The 22,516-nt window shown below is 35.1% G+C and overlaps 1 pseudogene across 1 annotated transcript in view; it reads right to left on the bottom strand.

The window, feature by feature from the left end:
- Nucleotides 1-14,284: 14,284 nt before the first annotated feature.
- LOC143245635 (ceramide glucosyltransferase-like) overlaps nt 14,285-22,516 on the bottom strand; it is a 72,292-nt pseudogene continuing 64,060 nt past the window's right edge. Inside the window, exon 10 of the transcript XR_013025649.1 lies at nt 14,285-14,309. The product of XR_013025649.1 is annotated as a ceramide glucosyltransferase-like (transcript). The remainder of the gene's footprint in view (nt 14,310-22,516) is intronic.

Here is a 22,516-nt window from a genome sequence, read left to right as displayed (position 1 = left end):
TATTTCTTAGTAAACATTGATGAATGAAACGTGAAGTACAAAACATCTGATGATTTATACAGCGTATTTACTAAACATCGCTGACTGAAACGTGTAGTACAAAACATGTGATGATTTATACCGTGTATTTAGTAAACATCGCTGACTGAAACGTGTAGTACAAAACATCTGATGATTTATACCGCGTATTTAGTAAACATCGCTGACTGAAACGTGTAATACAAAACATGTGATGATTTATACCGTGTATTTAGTAAACATCGCTGACTGAAACGTGTAGTACAAAACATCTGATGATTTATACAGCGTATTTAGTAAACATCGCTGACTGAAACGTGTAGTACAAAACATCTGATGATTTATACAGCGTATTTAGTAAACATCGCTGACTGAAACGTGTAGTACAAAACATCTGATGATTTATACCGCGTATTTAGTAAACATCGCTGACTGAAACGTGAAGTACAAAACATCTGATGATTTATACCGCGTATTTAGTAAACATCGCTGACTGAAACGTGTAGTACAAAACATGTGATGATTTATACCGCGTATTTAGTAAACATCGCTGACTGAAACGTGTAGTACAAAACATGTGATGATTTATACAGCGTATTTAGTAAACATCGCTGACTGAAACGTGTAGTACAAAACATCTGATGATTTATACCGCGTATTTAGTAAACATCGCTGACTGAAACGTGTAGTACAAAACATGTGATGATTTATACCGCGTATTTAGTAAACATCGCTGACTGAAACGTGTAGTACAAAACATCTGATGATTTATACCGTGTATTTAGTAAACATCGCTGACTAAAACGTGTAGTACAAAACATCTGATGATTTATACCGTGTATTTAGTAAACATCGCTGACTGAAACGTGTAGTACAAAACATCTGATGATTTATACCGCGTATTTAGTAAACATCGCTGACTGAAACGTGAAGTACAAAACATCTGATGATTTATACCGCGTATTTAGTAAACATCGCTGACTGAAACGTGAAGTACAAAACATCTGATGATTTATACCGCGTATTTAGTAAACATCGCTGACTGAAACGTGTAGTACAAAACATGTGATGATTTATACCGTGTATTTAGTAAACATCGCTGACTGAAACGTGTAGTACAAAACATCTGATGATTTATACAGCGTATTTAGTAAACATCGCTGACTGAAACGTGTAGTACAAAACATCTGATGATTTATACAGCGTATTTAGTAAACATCGCTGACTGAAGCGTGTAGTACAAAACATCTGATGATTTATACCGCGTATTTAGTAAACATCGCTGACTGAAACGTGTAGTACAAAACATCTGATGATTTATACCGCGTATTTAGTAAACATCGCTGACTGAAACGTGTAGTACAAAACATCTGATGATTTATACCGTGTATTTAGTAAACATCGCTGACAGAAACATGAAGTACAAAACATCTGATGATTTATACCGTGTATTTAGTAAACATCGCTGACTGAAACGTGTAGTACAAAACATCTGATGATTTATACCGCGTATTTAGTAAACATCGCTGACTGAAACGTGTAGTACAAAACATGTGATGATTTATACCGCGTATTTAGTAAACATCGCTGACTGAAACGTGTAGTACAAAACATCTGATGATTTATACCGCGTATTTAGTAAACATCGCTGACTGAAACGTGTAAGTACAAAACATCTGATGATTTATACCGCGTATTTAGTAAACATCGCTGACTGAAACGTGAAGTACAAAACATGTGATGATTTATACCGTGTATTTAGTAAACATCGCTGACTGAAACGTGTAGTACAAAACATGTGATGATTTATACCGTGTATTTAGTAAACATCGCTGACTGAAACGTGTAGTACAAAACATGTGATGATTTATACCGCGTATTTAGTAAACATCGCTGACTGAAACGTGTAGTACAAAACATGTGATGATTTATACCGCGTATTTAGTAAACATCGCTGACTAAAACGTGTAGTACAAAACATCTGATGATTTATACCGTGTATTTAGTAAACATCGCTGACTAAAACGTGTAGTACAAAACATGTGATGCTTTATACAGTGTATTTAATAAACATCGCTGACTGAAACGTGAAGTACAAAACATGTGATGATTTATACCGTGTATTTAGTAAACATCGCTGACTGAAACGTGTAGTACAAAACATCTGATGATTTATACAGCGTATTTAGTAAACATCGCTGACTGAAACGTGTAGTACAAAACATGTGATGATTTATACCGCGTATTTAGTAAACATCGCTGACTGAAACGTGTAGTACAAAACATGTGATGATTTATACCGCGTATTTAGTAAACATCGCTGACTAAAACGTGTAGTACAAAACATCTGATGATTTATACAGCGTATTTAGTAAACATCGCGGACTGAAACGTGTAGTACAAAACATGTGATGATTTATACCGTGTATTTAGTAAACATCGCTGACTGAAACGTGAAGTACAAAACATCTGATGATTTATACCGTGTATTTAGTAAACATCGCTGACTGAAACGTGTAGTACAAAACATCTGATGATTTATACAGCGTATTTAGTAAACATCGCTGACTGAAACGTGTAGTACAAAACATCTGATGATTTATACAGCGTATTTAGTAAACATCGCTGACTGAAACGTGAAGTACAAAACATGTGATGATTTATACCGCGTATTTAGTAAACATCGCTGACTGAAACGTGTAGTACAAAACATCTGATGATTTATACCGCGTATTTAGTAAACATCGCTGACTGAAACGTGTAATACAAAACATGTGATGATTTATACCGCGTATTTAGTAAACATCGCTGACTGAAACGTGTAGTACAAAACATCTGATGATTTAAACCGCGTATTTAGTAAACATCGCTGACTGAAACGTGTAGTACAAAACATGTGATGATTTATACCGTGTATTTAGTAAACATCGCTGACTGAAACGTGTAGTACAAAACATGTGATGATTTATACAGCGTATTTAGTAAACATCGCTGACTGAAGCGTGTACTACAAAACATCTGATGATTTATACCGCGTATTTAGTAAACATCGCTGACTGAAACGTGAAAGTACAAAACATCTGATGATTTATACCGCGTATTTAGTAAACATCGCTGACTGAAACGTGTAGTACAAAACATCTGATGATTTATACCGCGTATTTAGTAAACATCGCTGACTGAAACGTGTAGTACAAAACATCTGATGATTTATACAGCGTATTTAGTAAACATCGCTGACTGAAACGTGTAGTACAAAACATCTGATGATTTATACCGTGTATTTAGTAAACATCGCTGACTGAAACGTGAAGTACAAAACATCTGATGATTTATACCGTGTATTTAGTAAACATCGCTGACTGAAACGTGTAGTACAAAACATCTGATGATTTATACCGAGTATTTAGTAAACATCGCTGACTGAAACGTGAAGTACAAAACATCTGATGACTTATACCGTGTATTTAGTAAACATCGCTGACTGAAACGTGAAGTACAAAACATCTGATGATTTATACCGTGTATTTAGTAAACATCGCTGACTGAAACGTGTAGTACAAAACATGTGATGATTATACCGCGTATTTAGTAAACATCGCTGACTGAAACGTGTAGTACAAAACATGTGATGATTTATACCGTGTATTTAGTAAACATCGCTGACTGAGACGTGTAGTACGAAACATGTGATGATTTATACCGCGTATATAGTAAACATCGCTGACTGAAACGTGTAGTACAAAACATGTGATGATTTATACCGCGTATTTAGTAAACATCGCTGACTAAAACGTGTAGTACAAAACATCTGATGATTTATACCGTGTATTTAGTAAACATCGCTGACTAAAACGTGTAGTACAAAACATGTGATGATTTATACCGTGTATTTAGTAAACATCGCTGACTGAAACGTGAAGTACAAAACATGTGATGATTTATACCGTGTATTTAGTAAACATCGCTGACTGAAACGTGTAGTACAAAACATCTGATGATTTATACCGCGTATTTAGTAAACATCGCTGACTGAAACGTGTAGTACAAAACATCTGATGATTTATACAGCGTATTTAGTAAACATCGCTGACTGAAACGTGTGTAGTACAAAACATCTGATGATTTATACAGCGTATTTAGTAAACATCGCTAACTGAAACGTGTAGTACAAAACATCTGATGATTTATACAGCGTATTTAGTAAACATCGCTGACTGAAACGTGTAGTACAAAACATGTGATGATTTATACCGTGTATTTAGTAAACATCGCTGACTGAAACGTGAAGTACAAAACATCTGATGATTTATACCGTGTATTTAGTAAACATCGCTGACTGAAACGTGAAGTACAAAACATCTGATGATTTATACCGCGTATTTAGTAAACATCGCTGACTGAAACGTGAAGTACAAAACATCTGATGATTTATACCGTGTATTTAGTAAACATCGCTGACTGAAACGTGAAGTACAAAACATGTGATGATTTATACCGTGTATTTAGTAAACATCGCTGACTGAAACGTGAAGTACAAAACATCTGATGATTTATACCGCGTATTTAGTAAACATCGCTGACTGAAACGTGAAGTACAAAACATCTGATGATTTATACCGTGTATTTAGTAAACATCGCTGACTGAAACGTGTAGTACAAAACATGTGATGATTTATACCGCGTATTTAGTAAACATCGCTGACTGAAACGTGTAGTACAAAACATCTGATGATTTATACCGCGTATTTAGTAAACATCGCTGACTAAAACGTGTAGTACAAAACATGTGATGATTTTTACCGCGTATTTAGTAAACATCGCTGACTGAAACGTGTAGTACAAAACATGTGATGATTTATACCGCGTATTTAGTAAACATCGCTGACTGAAACGTGTAGTACAAAACATCTGATGATTTATACAGCGTATTTAGTAAACATCGCTGACTGAAACGTGTAGTACAAAACATCTGATGATTTATACCGCGTATTTAGTAAACATCGCTGACTGAAACGTGTAGTACAAAACATGTGATGATTTATACCGTGTATTTAGTAAACATCGCTGACTGAAACGTGTAGTACAAAACATCTGATGATTTATACAGCGTATTTAGTAAACATCGCTGACTGAAACGTGTAGTACAAAACATCTGATGATTTATACAGCGTATTTAGTAAACATCGCTGACTGAAACGTGTAGTACAAAACATCTGATGATTTATACAGCGTATTTAGTAAACATCGCTGACTGAAACGTGTAGTACAAAACATGTGATGATTTATACCGTGTATTTAGTAAACATCGCTGACTGAAACGTGTAGTACAAAACATCTGATGATTTATACCGCGTATTTAGTAAACATCGCTGACTGAAACGTGTAGTACAAAACATGTGATGATTTATACCGTGTATTTAGTAAACATCGCTGACTGAAACGTGAAGTACAAAACATCTGATGACTTATACCGTGTATTTAGTAAACATCGCTGACTGAAACGTGAAGTACAAAACATCTGATGATTTATACCGTGTATTTAGTAAACATCGCTGACTGAAACGTGTAGTACAAAACATGTGATGATTTTTACCGCGTATTTAGTAAACATCGCTGACTGAAACGTGTAGTACAAAACATCTGATGATTTATACCGCGTATTTAGTAAACATCGCTGACTGAAACGTGTAGTACAAAACATGTGATGATTTATACCGTGTATTTAGTAAACATCGCTGACTGAAACGTGAAGTACAAAACATGTGATGATTTATACCGTGTATTTAGTAAACATCGCTGACTGAAACGTGAAGTACAAAACATCTGATGATTTATACCGTGTATTTAGTAAACATCGCTGACTGAAACGTGTAGTACAAAACATGTGATGATTTATACCGCGTATTTAGTAAACATCGCTGACTGAAACGTGTAGTACAAAACATGTGATGATTTATACCGCGTATTTAGTAAACATCGCTGACTGAAACGTGTAGTACAAAACATGTGATGATTTATACCGCGTATTTAGTAAACATCGCTGACTGAAACGTGTAGTACAAAACATCTGATGATTTATACCGCGTATTTAGTAAACATCGCTGACTGAAACGTGAGTACAAAACATGTGATGATTTATACCGTGTATTTAGTAAACATCGCTGACTGAAACGTGTAGTACAAAACATCTGATGGTTTAAACCGCGTATTTAGTAAACATCGCTGACTGAAACGTGTAGTACAAAACATGTGATGATTTATACCGCGTATTTAGTAAACATCGCTGACTGAAACGTGAAGTACAAAACATCTGATGATTTATACCGCGTATTTAGTAAACATCGCTGACTGAAACGTGTAGTACAAAACATCTGATGATTTATACCGTGTATTTAGTAAACATCGCTGACTGAAACGTGAAGTACAAAACATCTGATGATTTATACAGCGTATTTAGTAAACATCGCTGACTGAAACGTGAAGTACAAAACATCTGATGATTTATACCGTGTATTTAGTAAACATCGCTGACTGAAACGTGTAGTACAAAACATGTGATGATTTATACCGTGTATTTAGTAAACATCGCTGACTGAAACGTGAAGTACAAAACATCTGATGATTTATACCGTGTATTTAGTAAACATCGCTGACTGAAACGTGAAGTACAAAACATCTGATGATTTATACCGTGTATTTAGTAAACATCGCTGACTGAAACGTGAAGTACAAAACATCTGATGACTTATACCGTGTATCTAGTAAACATCGCTGACTGAAACGTGAAGTACAAAACATGTGATGATTTTTACCGCGTATTTAGTAAACATCGCTGACTGAAACGTGTAGTACAAAACATGTGATGATTTATACCGCGTATTTAGTAAACATCGCTGACTGAAACGTGTAGTACAAAACATCTGATGATTTATACCGTGTATTTAGTAAACATCGCTGACTGAAACGTGAAGTACAAAACATCTGATGATTTATACCGTGTATTTAGTAAACATCGCTGACTGAAACGTGTAGTACAAAACATGTGATGATTTATACCGCGTATTTAGTAAACATCGCTGACTGAAACGTGAAGTACAAAACATCTGATGATTTATACCGCGTATTTAGTAAACATCGCTGACTAAAACGTGTAGTACAAAACATCTGATGATTTATACCGCGTATTTAGTAAACATCGCTGACTGAAACGTGTAGTACAAAACATCTGATGATTTATACCGCGTATTTAGTAAACATCGCTGACTGAAACGTGTAGTACAAAACATCTGATGATTTATACCGTGTATTTAGTAAACATCGCTGACTGAAACGTGAAGTACAAAACATCTGATGATTTATACCGCGTATTTAGTAAACATCGCTGACTGAAACGTGAAGTACAAAACATCTGATGATTTATACCGTGTATTTAGTAAACATCGCTGACTGAAACGTGAAGTACAAAACATGTGATGATTTATACCGCGTATTTAGTAAACATCGCTGACTGAAACGTGAAGTACAAAACATCTGATGATTTATACCGCGTATTTAGTAAACATCGCTGACTGAAACGTGAAGTACAAAACATCTGATGATTTATACCGTGTATTTAGTAAACATCGCTGACTGAAACGTGAAGTACAAAACATCTGATGATTTATACCGCGTATTTAGTAAACATCGCTGACTGAAACGTGTAGTACAAAACATGTGATGATTTATACCGCGTATTTAGTAAACATCGCTGACTGAAACGTGTAGTACAAAACATCTGATGATTTATACCGTGTATTTAGTAAACATCGCTGACTGAAACGTGAAGTACAAAACATCTGATGATTTATACCGCGTATTTAGTAAACATCGCTGACTGAAACGTGTAGTACAAAACATCTGATGATTTATACCGTGTATTTAGTAAACATCGCTGACTGAAACGTGAAGTACAAAACATCTGATGATTTATACCGCGTATTTAGTAAACATCGCTGACTGAAACGTGTAGTACAAAACATGTGATGATTTATACCGCGTATTTAGTAAACATCGCTGACTGAAACGTGTAGTACAAAACATCTGATGATTTATACCGCGTATTTAGTAAACATCGCTGACTGAAACGTGTAGTACAAAACATCTGATGATTTATACCGCGTATTTAGTAAACATCGCTGACTGAAACGTGTAGTACAAAACATCTGATGATTTATACCGCGTATTTAGTAAACATCGCTGACTGAAACGTGTAGTACAAAACATCTGATGATTTATACCGTGTATTTAGTAAACATCGCTGACTGAAACGTGAAGTACAAAACATCTGATGATTTATACCGCGTATTTAGTAAACATCGCTGACTGAAACGTGAAGTACAAAACATCTGATGATTTATACCGTGTATTTAGTAAACATCGCTGACTGAAACGTGAAGTACAAAACATGTGATGATTTATACCGTGTATTTAGTAAACATCGCTGACTGAAACGTGTAGTACAAAACATCTGATGATTTATACCGTGTATTTAGTAAACATCGCTGACTGAAACGTGAAGTACAAAACATCTGATGATTTATACCGTGTATTTAGTAAACATCGCTGACTGAAACGTGTAGTACAAAACATCTGATGATTTATACCGCGTATTTAGTAAACATCGCTGACTGAAACGTGTAGTACAAAACATGTGATGATTTATACCGCGTATTTAGTAAACATCGCTGACTGAAACGTGTAGTACAAAACATCTGATGATTTATACCGCGTATTTAGTAAACATCGCTGACTGAAACGTGAAGTACAAAACATCTGATGATTTATACCGCGTATTTAGTAAACATCGCTGACTGAAACGTGTAGTACAAAACATCTGATGATTTATACCGCGTATTTAGTAAACATCGCTGACTGAAACGTGTAGTACAAAACATCTGATGATTTATACCGCGTATTTAGTAAACATCGCTGACTGAAACGTGTAGTACAAAACATGTGATGATTTATACCGTGTATTTAGTAAACATCGCTGACTGAAACGTGTAGTACAAAACATGTGATGATTTATACCGCGTATTTAGTAAACATCGCTGACTGAAACGTGTAGTACAAAACATGTGATGATTTATACCGCGTATTTAGTAAACATCGCTGACTGAAACGTGTAGTACAAAACATCTGATGATTTATACCGCGTATTTAGTAAACATCGCTGACTGAAACGTGTAGTACAAAACATCTGATGATTTATACCGCGTATTTAGTAAACATCGCTGACTGAAACGTGTAGTACAAAACATCTGATGATTTATACCGCGTATTTAGTAAACATCGCTGACTGAAACGTGTAGTACAAAACATGTGATGATTTATACCGTGTATTTAGTAAACATCGCTGACTGAAACGTGAAGTACAAAACATCTGATGATTTATACCGTGTATTTAGTAAACATCGCTGACTGAAACGTGAAGTTACAAAACATCTGATGATTTATACCGTGTATTTAGTAAACATCGCTGACTGAAACGTGTAGTACAAAACATGTGATGATTTATACCGCGTATTTAGTAAACATCGCTGACTGAAACGTGTAGTACAAAACATGTGATGATTTATACCGCGTATTTAGTAAACATCGCTGACTGAAACGTGTAGTACAAAACATCTGATGATTTATACCGCGTATTTAGTAAACATCGCTGACTGAAACGTGAAGTACAAAACATGTGATGATTTATACCGTGTATTTAGTAAACATCGCTGACTGAAACGTGTAGTACAAAACATCTGATGATTTATACCGCGTATTTAGTAAACATCGCTGACTGAAACGTGTAGTACAAAACATGTGATGATTTATACCGCGTATTTAGTAAACATCGCTGACTGAAACGTGAGTACAAAACATCTGATGATTTATACCGCGTATTTAGTAAACATCGCTGACTGAAACGTGTAGTACAAAACATCTGATGATTTATACCGTGTATTTAGTAAACATCGCTGACTGAAACGTGAAGTACAAAACATGTGATGATTTATACCGCGTATTTAGTAAACATCGCTGACTGAAACGTGTAGTACAAAACATCTGATGATTTATACCGCGTATTTAGTAAACATCGCTGACTGAAACGTGTAGTACAAAACATCTGATGATTTATACCGCGTATTTAGTAAACATCGCTGACTGAAACGTGTAGTACAAAACATCTGATGATTTATACCGTGTATTTAGTAAACATCGCTGACTGAAACGTGTGAGTACAAAACATGTGATGATTTATACCGTGTATTTATTAAACATCGCTGACTGAAACGTGAAGTACAAAACATCTGATGATTTATACCGTGTATTTAGTAAACATCGCTGACTGAAACGTGAAGTACAAAACATCTGATGATTTATACCGTGTATTTAGTAAACATCGCTGACTGAAACGTGTAGTACAAAACATATGATTTATACGCGTATTTAGTAAACATCGCTGACTGAAACGTGTAGTACAAAACATGTGATGATTTATACCGCGTATTTAGTAAACATCGCTGACTGAAACGTGTAGTACAAAACATGTGATGATTTATACCGCGTATTTAGTAAACATCGCTGACTGAAGCGTGTACTACAAAACATCTGATGATTTATACCGCGTATTTAGTAAACATCGCTGACTGAAACGTGAAGTACAAAACATCTGATGATTTATACCGCGTATTTAGTAAACATCGCTGACTGAAACGTGAAGTACAAAACATCTGATGATTTATACCGCGTATTTAGTAAACATCGCTGACTAAAACGTGTAGTACAAAACATCTGATGATTTATACCGTGTATTTAGTAAACATCGCTGACTGAAAACGTGTAGTACAAAACATGTGATGATTTATACCGTGTATTTAGTAAACATCGCTGACTGAAACGTGTAGTACAAAACATCTGATGATTTATACCGCGTATTTAGTAAACATCGCTGACTGAAACGTGTAGTACAAAACATGTGATGATTTATACCAGCGTATTTAGTAAACATCGCTGACTGAAACGTGTAGTACAAAACATCTGATGATTTATACCGCGTATTTAGTAAACATCGCTGACTGAAACGTGTGTAGTACAAAACATCTGATGATTTATACCGCGTATTTAGTAAACATCGCTGACTGAAACGTGAAGTACAAAACATCTGATGATTTATACCGCGTATTTAGTAAACATCGCTGACTAAAACGTGTAGTACAAAACATCTGATGATTTGTACCGTGTATTTAGTAAACATCGCTGACTGAAACGTGTAGTACAAAACATGTGATGCTTTATACCGTGTATTTAGTAAACATCGCTGACTAAAACGTGAAGTACAAAACATGTGATGATTTATACCGTGTATTTAGTAAACATCGCTGACTGAAGCGTGTAGTACAAAATATCTGATGATTTATACAGCGTATTTAGTAAACATCGCTGACTGAAACGTGTAGTACAAAACATCTGATGATTTATACCGCGTATTTAGTAAACATCGCTGACTGAAACGTGTAGTACAAAACATCTGATGATTTATACCGCGTATTTAGTAAACATCGCTGACTGAAACGTGTAGTACAAAACATGTGATGATTTATACCGCGTATTTAGTAAACATCGCTGACTGAAACGTGAAGTACAAAACATCTGATGATTTATACCGTGTATTTAGTAAACATCGCTGACTGAAACGTGTAGTACAAAACATGTGATGATTTATACCGCGTATTTAGTAAACATCGCTGACTGAAACGTGTAGTACAAAACATGTGATGATTTATACCGCGTATTTAGTAAACATCGCTGACTGAAACGTGTAGTACAAAACATCTGATGATTTATACCGCGTATTTAGTAAACATCGCTGACTGAAACGTGAGTACAAAACATGTGATGATTTATACCGCGTATTTAGTAAACATCGCTGACTGAAACGTGTAGTACAAAACATCTGATGATTTATACCGCGTATTTAGTAAACATCGCTGACTGAAACGTGTAGTACAAAACATCTGATGATTTATACCGCGTATTTAGTAAACATCGCTGACTGAAACGTGAAGTACAAAACATCTGATGATTTATACCGCGTATTTAGTAAACATCGCTGACTGAAACGTGTAGTACAAAACATCTGATGATTTATACCGTGTATTTAGTAAACATCGCTGACTGAAACGTGAAGTACAAAACATCTGATGATTTATACAGCGTATTTAGTAAACATCGCTGACTGAAACGTGTAGTACAAAACATCTGATGATTTATACCGCGTATTTAGTAAACATCGCTGACTAAAACGTGTAGTACAAAACATGTGATGATTTATACCGCGTATTTAGTAAACATCGCTGACTGAAACGTGTAGTACAAAACATCTGATGATTTATACCGCGTATTTAGTAAACATCGCTGACTGAAACGTGTAGTACAAAACATGTGATGATTTATACCGTGTATTTAGTAAACATCGCTGACTGAAACGTGAAGTACAAAACATCTGATGATTTATACCGTGTATTTAGTAAACATCGCTGACTAAAACGTGTAGTACAAAACATCTGATGATTTATACCGCGTATTTAGTAAACATCGCTGACTGAAACGTGTAGTACAAAACATGTGATGATTTTTACCGCGTATTTAGTAAACATCGCTGACTGAAACGTGTAGTACAAAACATGTGATGATTTATACCGCGTATTTAGTAAACATCGCTGACTGAAACGTGTAGTACAAAACATCTGATGATTTAAACCGCGTATTTAGTAAACATCGCTGACTGAAACGTGAAGTACAAAACATGTGATGATTTATACCGTGTATTTAGTAAACATCGCTGACTGAAACGTGTAGTACAAAACATCTGATGATTTATACCGCGTATTTAGTAAACATCGCTGACTGAAACGTGTAGTACAAAACATCTGATGATTTATACAGCGTATTTAGTAAACATCGCTGACTGAAACGTGAAGTACAAAACATCTGATGATTTATACAGCGTATTTAGTAAACATCGCTGACTGAAACGTGTAGTACAAAACATCTGATGATTTATACCGTGTATTTAGTAAACATCGCTGACTGAAACGTGAAGTACAAAACATCTGATGATTTATACAGCGTATTTAGTAAACATCGCTGACTGAAACGTAAAGTACAAAGCATCTGATGATTTATACCGTGTATTTAGTAAACATCGCTGACTGAAACGTGAAGTACAAAACATCTGATGATTTATACCGCGTATTTAGTAAACATCGCTGACTGAAACGTGAAGTACAAAACATCTGATGATTTATACCGCGTATTTAGTAAACATCGCTGACTGAAACGTGAAGTACAAAACATCTGATGATTTATACCGTGTATTTAGTAAACATCGCTGACTGAAACGTGAAGTACAAAACATCTGATGATTTATACCGTTAGTATTTAGTAAACATCGCTGACTGAAACGTGAAGTACAAAACATGTGATGATTTATACCGTGTATTTAGTAAACATCGCTGACTAAAACGTGTAGTACAAAACATGTGATGATTTTTACCGCGTATTTAATAAACATCGCTGACTGAAACGTGTAGTACAAAACATCTGATGATTTATACCGTGTATTTATTAAACATCGCTGACTGAAACGTGAAGTACAAAACATCTGATGATTTATACCGAGTATTTAGTAAACATCGCTGACTGAAACGTGAATTACAAAACATCTGATGATTTATACCGTGTATTTAGTAAACATCGCTGACTGAAACGTGTAGTACAAAACATGTGATGATTTATACCGCGTATTTAGTAAACATCGCTGACTGAAACGTGAAGTACAAAACATCTGATGATTTATACAGCGTATTTAGTAAACATCGCTGACTGAAACGTGTAGTACAAAACATGTGATGATTTATACCGTGTATTTAGTAAACATCGCTGACAGAAACATGAAGTACAAAACATCTGATGACTTATACCGTGTATTTAGTAAACATCGCTGACTGAAACGTGAAGTACAAAACATGTGATGATTTATACCGTGTATTTAGTAAACATCGCTGACTAAAACGTGTAGTACAAAACATGTGATGATTTTTACCGCGTATTTAGTAAACATCGCTGACTGAAACGTGTAGTACAAAACATCTGATGATTTATACAGCGTATTTAGTAAACATCGCTGACTGAAACGTGTAGTACAAAACATGTGATGATTTATACCGCGTATTTAGTAAACATCGCTCACAGAAACACTAAGTACAAAACATCTGATGACTTATACCGTGTATTTAGTAAACATCGCTGACTGAAACGTGAAGTACAAAACATCTGATGATTTATACCGTGTATTTAGTAAACATCGCTGACTAAAACGTGTAGTACAAAACATGTGATGATTTTTACCGCGTATTTAGTAAACATCGCTGACTGAAACGTGTAGTACAAAACATGTGATGATTTATACAGCGTATTTAGTAAACATCGCTGACTAAAACGTGTTGTACAAAACATCTGATGGTTTAAACCGCGTATTTAGTAAACATCGCTGACTGAAGCGTGTACTACAAAACATCTGATGATTTATACCGTGTATTTAGTAAACATCGCTGACTGAAACGTGTAGTACAAAACATGTGATGATTTATACCGCGTATTTAGTAAACATCGCTGACTGAAACGTGAAGTACAAAACATCTGATGATTTATACAGCGTATTTAGTAAACATCGCTGACTGAAACGTGTAGTACAAAACATCTGATGATTTATACCGTGTATTTAGTAAACATCGCTGACTGAAACGTGAAGTACAAAACATCTGATGATTTATACCGCGTATTTAGTAAACATCGCTGACTGAAACGTGTAGTACAAAACATCTGATGATTTATACCGCGTATTTAGTAAACATCGCTGACTGAAACGTGAAGTACAAAACATCTGATGATTTATACCGCGTATTTAGTAAACATCGCTGACTGAAACGTGAAGTACAAAACATCTGATGATTTATACCGCGTATTTAGTAAACATCGCTGACTGAAACGTGAAGTACAAAACATCTGATGATTTATACCGTGTATTTAGTAAACATCGCTGACTGAAACGTGAAGTACAAAACATCTGATGATTTATACCGTGTATTTAGTAAACATCGCTGACTGAAACGTGAAGTACAAAACATCTGATGATTTATACCGTGTATTTAGTAAACATCGCTGACTGAAACGTGAGTACAAAACATGTGATGATTTATACCGTGTATTTAGTAAACATCGCTGACTAAAACGTGTAGTACAAAACATGTGATGATTTATACCGCGTATTTAGTAAACATCGCTGACTGAAACGTGTAGTACAAAACATCTGATGATTTATACAGCGTATTTAGTAAACATCGCTGACTGAAACGTGAAGTACAAAACATGTGATGATTTATACCGTGTATTTAGTAAACATCGCTGACTGAAACGTGAAGTACAAAACATCTGATGATTTATACCGTGTATTTAGTAAACATCGCTGACTGAAACGTGAAGTACAAAACATCTGATGATTTATACCGTGTATTTAGTAAACATCGCTGACTAAAACGTGTAGTACAAAACATGTGATGATTTTTACCGCGTATTTAGTAAACATCGCTGACTGAAACGTGAAGTACAAAACATGTGATGATTTATACAGCGTATTTAGTAAACATCGCTGACTAAAACGTGTTGTACAAAACATCTGATGGTTTAAACCGCGTATTTAGTAAACATCGCTGACTGAAGCGTGTACTACAAAACATCTGATGATTTATACAGCGTATTTAGTAAACATCGCTGACTGAAACGTGTAGTACAAAACATCTGATGATTTATACCGTGTATTTAGTAAACATCGCTGACTGAAACGTGAAGTACAAAACATCTGATGATTTATACAGCGTATTTAGTAAACATCGCTGACTGAAACGTGAAGTACAAAACATCTGATGATTTATACCGTGTATTTAGTAAACATCGCTGACTGAAACGTGAAGTTCAAAACATGTGATGATTTATACCGTGTATTTATTAAACATCGCTGACTGAAACGTGAAGTACAAAACATCTGATGATTTATACCGTGTATTTAGTAAACATCGCTGACTGAAACGTGAAGTACAAAACATCTGATGATTTATACCGTGTATTTAGTAAACATCGCTGACTGAAACGTGAAGTACAAAACATCTGATGATTTATACCGTGTATTTAGTAAACATCGCTGACTGAAACGTGAAGTACAAAACATGTGATGATTTATACCGCGTATTTAGTAAACATCGCTGACTGAAACGTGTAGTACAAAACATCTGATGATTTATACCGCGTATTTAGTAAACATCGCTGACTGAAACGTGAAGTACAAAACATCTGATGATTTATACCGCGTATTTAGTAAACATCGCTGACTGAAACGTGTAGTACAAAACATCTGATGATTTATACCGCGTATTTAGTAAACATCGCTGACTGAAACGTGAAGTACAAAACATCTGATGATTTATACCGTGTATTTAGTAAACATCGCTGACTGAAACGTGTGGTACAAAACATGTGATGATTTATACCGCGTATTTAGTAAACATCGCTGACTGAAACGTGTAGTACAAAACATGTGATGATTTATACCGCGTATTTAGTAAACATCGCTGACTGAAACGTGTAGTACAAAACATGTGATGATTTATACAGCGTATTTAGTAAACATCGCTGACTGAAACGTGTAGTACAAAACATCTGATCATTTATACCGTGTATTTATTAAACATCGCTGACTGAAACGTGAAGTACAAAACATCTGATGATTTATACCGCGTATTTAGTAAACATCGCTGACTGAAACGTGAAGTACAAAACATCTGATGATTTATACCGTGTATTTAGTAAACATCGCTGACTGAAACGTGTAGTACAAAACATGTGATGATTTATACCGCGTATTTAGTAAACATCGCTGACTGAAACGTGAAGTACAAAACATCTGATGATTTATACCGCGTATTTAGTAAACATCGCTGACTGAAACGTGTAGTACAAAACATCTGATGATTTATACCGTGTATTTAGTAAACATCGCTGACTGAAACGTGAAGTACAAAACATGTGATGATTTATACCGCGTATTTAGTAAACATCGCTGACTGAAACGTGAAGTACAAAACATCTGATGATTTATACCGTGTATTTAGTAAACATCGCTGACTGAAACGTGAAGTTCAAAACATGTGATGATTTATACCGTGTATTTAGTAAACATCGCTGACTGAAACGTGAAGTACAAAACATCTGATGATTTATACCGTGTATTTAGTAAACATCGCTGACTGAAACGTGAAGTACAAAACATGTGATGATTTATACCGTGTATTTAGTAAACATCGCTGACTGAAACGTGAAGTACAAAACATCTGATGATTTATACCGTGTATTTAGTAAACATCGCTGACTGAAACGTGTAGTACAAAACATGTGATGATTTATACCGCGTATTTAGTAAACATCGCTGACTGAAACGTGTAGTACAAAACATGTGATGATTTATACCGCGTATTTAGTAAACATCGCTGACTGAAACGTGTAGTACAAAACATCTGATGATTTATACCGCGTATTTAGTAAACATCGCTGACTGAAACGTGAAGTACAAAACATCTGATGATTTATACCGTGTATTTAGTAAACATCGCTGACTGAAACGTGTAGTACAAAACATCTGATGATTTATACCGCGTATTTAGTAAACATCGCTGACTGAAACGTGAAGTACAAAACATCTGATGATTTATACCGTGTATTTAGTAAACATCGCTGACTGAAACGTGTAAGTACAAAACATGTGATGATTTATACCGCGTATTTAGTAAACATCGCTGACTGAAACGTGTAGTACAAAACATGTGATGATTTATACCGCGTATTTAGTAAACATCGCTGACTGAAACGTGAAGTACAAAACATGTGATGATTTATACAGCGTATTTAGTAAACATCGCTGACTGAAACGTGTAGTACAAAACATCTGATGATTTATACCGTGTATTTAGTAAACATCGCTGACTGAAACGTGTAGTACAAAACATCTGATGATTTATACCGTGTATTTAGTAAACATCGCTGACTGAAACGTGAAGTACAAAACATCTGATGATTTATACCGTGTATTTAGTAAACATCGCTGACTGAAACGTGTAGTACAAAACATGTGATGATTTATACCGCGTATTTAGTAAACATCGCTGACTGAAACGTGAAGTACAAAACATCTGATGATTTATACAGCGTATTTAGTAAACATCGCTGACTGAAACGTGTAGTACAAAACATCTGATGATTTATACCGTGTATTTAGTAAACATCGCTGACTGAAACGTGAAGTACAAAACATCTGATGATTTATACCGTGTATTTAGTAAACATCGCTGACTGAAACGTAAGTACAAAACATCTGATGATTTATACCGCGTATTTAGTAAACATCGCTGACTGAAACGTGAAGTACAAAACATCTGATGATTTATACCGTGTATTTAGTAAACATCGCTGACTGAAACGTGTAGTACAAAACATGTGATGATTTATACCGCGTATTTAGTAAACATCGCTGACTGAAACGTGTAGTACAAAACATGTGATGATTTATACCGCGTATTTAGTAAACATCGCTGACTGAAACGTGTAGTACAAAACATGTGATGATTTATACCGCGTATTTAGTAAACATCGCTGACTGAAACGTGTAAGTACAAAACATCTGATGATTTATACCGTGTATTTAGTAAACATCGCTGACTGAAACGTGAAGTACAAAACATGTGATGATTTATACCGCGTATTTAGTAAACATCGCTGACTGAAACGTGTGGTACAAAACATGTGATGATTTATACCGCGTATTTAGTAAACATCGCTGACTAAAACGTGTAGTACAAAACATCTGATGATTTATACCGCGTATTTAGTAAACATCGCTGACTGAAACGTGTAGTACAAAACATGTGATGATTTATACCGCGTATTTAGTAAACATCGCTGACTGAAACGTGTAGTACAAAACATGTGATGATTTATACAGCGTATTTAGTAAACATCGCTGACTGAACCATGAAGTACAAAACATCTGATGATTTATACAGCGTATTTAGTAAACATCGCTGACTGAAACGTGTAGTACAAAACATCTGATGATTTATACCGTGTATTTAGTAAACATCGCTGACTGAAACGTGAAGTACAAAACATCTGATGATTTATACCGCGTATTTAGTAAACATCGCTGACTGAAACGTGAAGTACAAAACATCTGATGATTTATACCGTGTATTTAGTAAACATCGCTGACTGAAACGTGAAGTACAAAACATCTGATGATTTATACCGTGTATTTAGTAAACATCGCTGACTGAAACGTGTAGTACAAAACATCTGATGATTTATACAGCGTATTTAGTAAACATCGCTGACTGAAACGTGTAGTACAAAACATCTGATGATTTATACCGTGTATTTAGTAAACATCGCTGACTGAAACGTGAAGTACAAAACATGTGATGATTTATACCGTGTATTTAGTAAACATCGCTGACTGAAACGTGTAAGTACAAAACATGTGATGATTTATACCGTGTATTTAGTAAACATCGCTGACTGAAACGTGTAGTACAAAACATGTGATGATTTATACCGCGTATTTAGTAAACATCGCTGACTGAAACGTGTAGTACAAAACATCTGATGATTTATACAGCGTATTTAGTAAACATCGCGGACTGAAACGTGTAGTACAAAACATGTGATGATTTATACCGTGTATTTAGTAAACATCGCTGACAGAAACATGAAGTACAAAACATCTGATGATTTATACCGTGTATTTAGTAAACATCGCTGACTGAAACGTGTAGTACAAAACATGTGATGATTTATACCGTGTATTTAGTAAACATCGCTGACTAAAACGTGTAGTACAAAACATGTGATGATTTATACCGCGTATTTAGTAAACATCGCTGACTGAAACGTGTAGTACAAAACATGTGATGATTTATACCGCGTATTTAGTAAACATCGCTGACTGAAACGTGTAGTACAAAACATCTGATGATTTATACCGTGTATTTAGTAAACATCGCTGACTGAAACGTGTAGTACAAAACATGTGATGATTTATACCGCGTATTTAGTAAACATCGCTGACTGAAACGTGTAGTACAAAACATGTGATGATTTATACAGCGTATTTAGTAAACATCGCTGACTGAAACGTGAAGTTACAAAACATCTGATGATTTATACCGCGTATTTAGTAAACATCGCTGACTGAAACGTGTAGTACAAAACATCTGATGATTTATACCGTGTATTTAGTAAACATCGCTGACTGAAACGTGAAGTACAAAACATCGTGATGATTTATACAGCGTATTTAGTAAACATCGCTGACTGAAACGTGAAGTACAAAACATCTGATGATTTATACCGTGTATTTAGTAAACATCGCTGACTGAAACGTGAAGTACAAAACATGTGATGATTTATACCGCGTATTTAGTAAACATCGCTGACTGAAACGTGAAGTACAAAACATCTGATGATTTATACCGCGTATTTAGTAAACATCGCTGACTGAAACGTGATGATTTATACCGCGTATTTAGTAAACATCGCTGACTGAAACGTGTAGTACAAAACATGTGATGATTTATACCGCGTATTTAGTAAACATCGCTGACTGAAACGTGTAGTACAAAAACATGTGATGATTTATACCGTGTATTTAGTAAACATCGCTGACTGAAACGTAGTAGTACAAAAACATGTGATGATTTATACCGCGTATTTAGTAAACATCGCTGACTGAAACGTGTAGTACAAAACATCTGATGATTTATACCGCGTATTTAGTAAACATCGCTGACTGAAACGTGAAGTACAAAACATCTGATGATTTATACCGTGTATTTAGTAAACATCGCTGACTGAAACGTGTAGTACAAAACATCTGATGATTTATACCGCGTATTTAGTAAACATCGCTGACTGAAACGTGTAGTACAAAACATGATGATTTATACCGTATTTAGTAAACATCGCTGACTGAAACGTGTAGTACAAAACATGATGATTTATACCGTGTATTTAGTAAACATCGCTGACTGAAACGTGTAGTACAAAACATGTGATGATTTATACCGTGTATTTAGTAAACATCGCTGACTGAAACGTAGTACAAAACATGTGATGATTTATACCGCGTATTTAGTAAACATCGCTGACTGAAACGTGTAGTACAAAACATGTGATGATTTATACCGCGTATTTAGTAAACATCGCTGACTGAAACGTGAAGTACAAAACATGTGATGATTTATACCGCGTATTTAGTAAACATCGCTGACTGAAACGTGTAGTACAAAACATCTGATGATTTATACCGTGTATTTAGTAAACATCGCTGACTGAAACGTGTAGTACAAAACATGTGATGATTTATACCGTGTATTTAGTAAACATCGCGGACTGAAACGTGTAGTACAAAACATCTGATGATTTATACCGTGTATTTAGTAAACATCGCTGACTGAAACGTGAAGTACAAAACATCTGATGATTTATACCGTGTATTTAGTAAACATCGCTGACTAAAACGTGTAGTACAAAACATGTGATGATTTATACCGTATTTAGTAAACATCGCTGACTGAAACGTAGTACAAAACATGATGATTTATACCGCGTATTTAGTAAACATCGCTGACTAAAACGTGTTGTACAAAACATCTGATGATTTATACCGCGTATTTAGTAAACATCGCTGACTGAAACGTGTAGTACAAAACATGTGATGATTTATACCGTGTATTTAGTAAACATCGCTGACTGAAACGTGTAGTACAAAACATGTGATGATTTATACCGCGTATTTAGTAAACATCGCTGACTGAAACGTGTAGTACAAAACATCTGATGATTTATACCGCGTATTTAGTAAACATCGCTGACTGAAACGTGTAGTACAAAACATCTGATGATTTAAACCGCGTATTTAGTAAACATCGCTGACTGAAACGTGAGGTACAAAACATCTGATGATTTATACCGCGTATTTAGTAAACATCGCTGACTGAAACGTGTAGTACAAAACATGTGATGATTTATACCGTGTATTTAGTAAACATCGCTGACTGAAACGTGAAGTACAAAACATCTGATGATTTATACCGCGTATTTAGTAAACATCGCTGACTGAAACGTGAGTAGTGATTTACAAAAAATCGCTGACTGAAACGTGATGATTTATACCGCGTATTTAGTAAACATCGCTGACTGAAAACGTGGTACAAAACATCTGATGATTTATACCGTATTTAGTAAACATCGCTGACTGAAACGTGAAGTACAAAACATCTGATGATTTATAGTGTATTTAGTA

The sequence above is a fragment of the Tachypleus tridentatus genome, chromosome 2 (genome assembly GCF_004210375.1).
Source record: "Tachypleus tridentatus isolate NWPU-2018 chromosome 2, ASM421037v1, whole genome shotgun sequence".
Classification (NCBI taxonomy): domain Eukaryota; kingdom Metazoa; phylum Arthropoda; class Merostomata; order Xiphosura; family Limulidae; genus Tachypleus; species Tachypleus tridentatus.
The sequence above is the reverse complement of the archived record's forward strand: the minus strand, read 5'-3'. Positions and strand labels throughout refer to the sequence as shown.